Source organism: Vombatus ursinus, unplaced genomic scaffold (genome assembly GCF_900497805.2).
Source record: "Vombatus ursinus unplaced genomic scaffold, bare-nosed wombat genome assembly UNPS02014772.1, whole genome shotgun sequence".
NCBI lineage: Eukaryota > Metazoa > Chordata > Mammalia > Diprotodontia > Vombatidae > Vombatus > Vombatus ursinus.
The window spans coordinates 29,909,599-29,911,935 of record NW_020954550.1 but is presented as its reverse complement, the minus strand read 5'-3'; the positions used below and the strand labels follow the sequence as shown (position 1 = coordinate 29,911,935).

Sequence of the window (2,337 nt, the reverse complement as noted above, 5' to 3'; positions counted from 1 at the left end):
TCTAATTCCTTCAATTTTTTTTCCTTTTCTTATTGCTAAAGCTAGCATTTCTAGTACAATACTGAATAACAGTGATGATAATGGGCATCCTTGTTTCACCCCTGATCTTATTGGAAATGCTTCTAGCTTATCCTCTTTACATATAATGCTTGCTGATGGTTTTAGATAGATGCTACTTACCACTTTAAGGAAAACTCCATTTATTCCTATGTTCTCTAGTGTTTTTAAAAGGAATGGGTGTTAAATTTTGTCAAAAGCTTTTTTCTGCATCTATTGAGATAATCATGATTTCTGTTAATTTTGTTATTGATATGGTCAATTATGCTGATGGTTTTCCAAATGTTGAACCAACCCTGCATCCTTAGTATAAATCCTACCTGGTCATTGTGTATTGTGTTTGTGATGAGTTGTTGTAATCTCTTTGCAAATATTTTATTTAAATTTTTGCATCTATATCAATTAGGGAAATTGGTCTATAATTTTATTTTTGCTCTTTGGTGAGGCAATAGGGGTTAAGTGACTTTTCCAGGGTCACACAGCTAGTAAGTGTCAAGTGTCTGAGGTCAGATTTGAACTCAGGTCCTCCTGACTTTAAGGTCAGACCTCTATCTGATACACCACCTAGCTGCCCCTATAAAATATATGGGGGCCACTCAGCCTGCATTCTCTTCCTCTTGCCCAACCCAAAGGCAGGGAAGAACAATCATCAATGATAGGCGACAGTTGCTGACAAGCAGAGTCACAAACTGTCTTCAAGCTCAGAAGAGAACACCACCGCTCCTCCTCGTGGTTACCGCCATAATACACTTTCAGCCACAATTCTCTAGCAACATACTATAGAATGATATCTAAAAGTATAGTCTTGGTCTATAATTGTCTTTCTCTGTTTTGGCATTTCCTGGTTTAGGTATCAGCACCATATTTGTATCATAGAAAGAATTTGGTAAGACTCCTTCTTTGCCTATTATTCCAAATAGTTTATATATTATTGGTTCAATTGTTCTTTAAATGTTTGGTAGAATTTGCTTGTGAATCCATTGGCCCTGGAGATTTTTCCTTAGGGAGTTTATTGATGGCTTCTTCAATTCATTTTTCTGAAATGGGGTTATTTAAGTATTTTATTTTCTCTTTTGTTAATATGAGCAATTTGTATTTTGTAAGTATTCATCCATTTCACTAAGATTGTCATATTTATTGACATACAGTCGGGCTAAATAGATCCTAATTATTGTCTTAATTTCCTCTTCCTTGTTGATGAATTCACCCTTTTCACTTTTGATACTGGTAATTTGGTTTTTTTCTTTCTTTTTTTAGTCAAATTAACCAAAAATTTATCTATTTTATTGTTTTTTTTCATAAAACCAGCTCTTATTTTTATTTATGAATTCAATAGTTTCTTAATTTGAATTTTATTAATTTCTCCTTTGGTTTTCACAATTTCTAATTTGGAATTTAATTGGGTATTTTTAATTTGTTCATTTCCTAGCTTTTTTGTTGCATCCAATTCATTGGTCTCCTCTTTCTCTATTTTTTTCCTATAAGAATTTAGAGATATAAAATTTCCCCTATAAACTGCTTTGGTGGCATCCTATACTTTTTGGTATATTGTCTCATTATATTAATTCTCTTAGATGAAGTTATTGATTGTTTCTGTGATTGGTTGTTTGACCCACTCATTCTGTAGGACTAGATTATTTAATTTGCAATTATTCTTTAGTCTATCTTTACATGGTTCTTTCTTACATGTAATTTTATCGCATTATGTTCTGAAAAGAATACATTTAAAATTTCTGCCTTTCTGCATTGGATTGTGAGGTTTTTATGCCCTAATATATGGTCAATTTTTGGGTAGGTGTCATGTACCACTAAGAAAAAGGTATATTCACTTTGATCCCCGTTCAATTTTTTCCAGAAGTCTATCCTATCTAATTTTTCTGAAATTCTATTCACCTTCTTAACTTCTTTCTTGTTTATTTCATGGTTAGATTTACCTAGTTCTGAAAGACAGAGGTGCCCCACTAGTATAGTTTTGCTGTCTATTTCTTCCTATAACTCACTTAACTTCTTTAAGAATTTGGATGCTGTACCACTTGGTGCATATTTGCTTTGTATTGATATTACTTCATTGTCTATGGTACCTTTTAGCAGGATGTAGTTTCCTTCCTTAACTCTTTTAATTAGATCTATTTTTGCTTTTGCTTTGTATGAGATCAGGATTGCTACCCCACCTTTTTTTTTAACTTCAGCTGAAGCATAATATATTTTGCTCCAGCCGTTTGTCTTTACTCTGTATCTCTCTGCTTCAAATATGTTACTTGTAAACAATATATTATAGGG

General features: G+C 32.6%; 1 non-coding gene across 1 annotated transcript; it reads right to left on the bottom strand.

Annotated features, from left to right (window-relative positions):
- Window positions 1–648: 648 nt before the first annotated feature.
- Window positions 649–864, bottom strand: LOC114044267. Its single transcript, XR_003569202.1, has one exon. It is a non-coding gene; the product is annotated as a small nucleolar RNA U3 (small nucleolar RNA).
- Window positions 865–2,337: the final 1,473 nt, after the last annotated feature.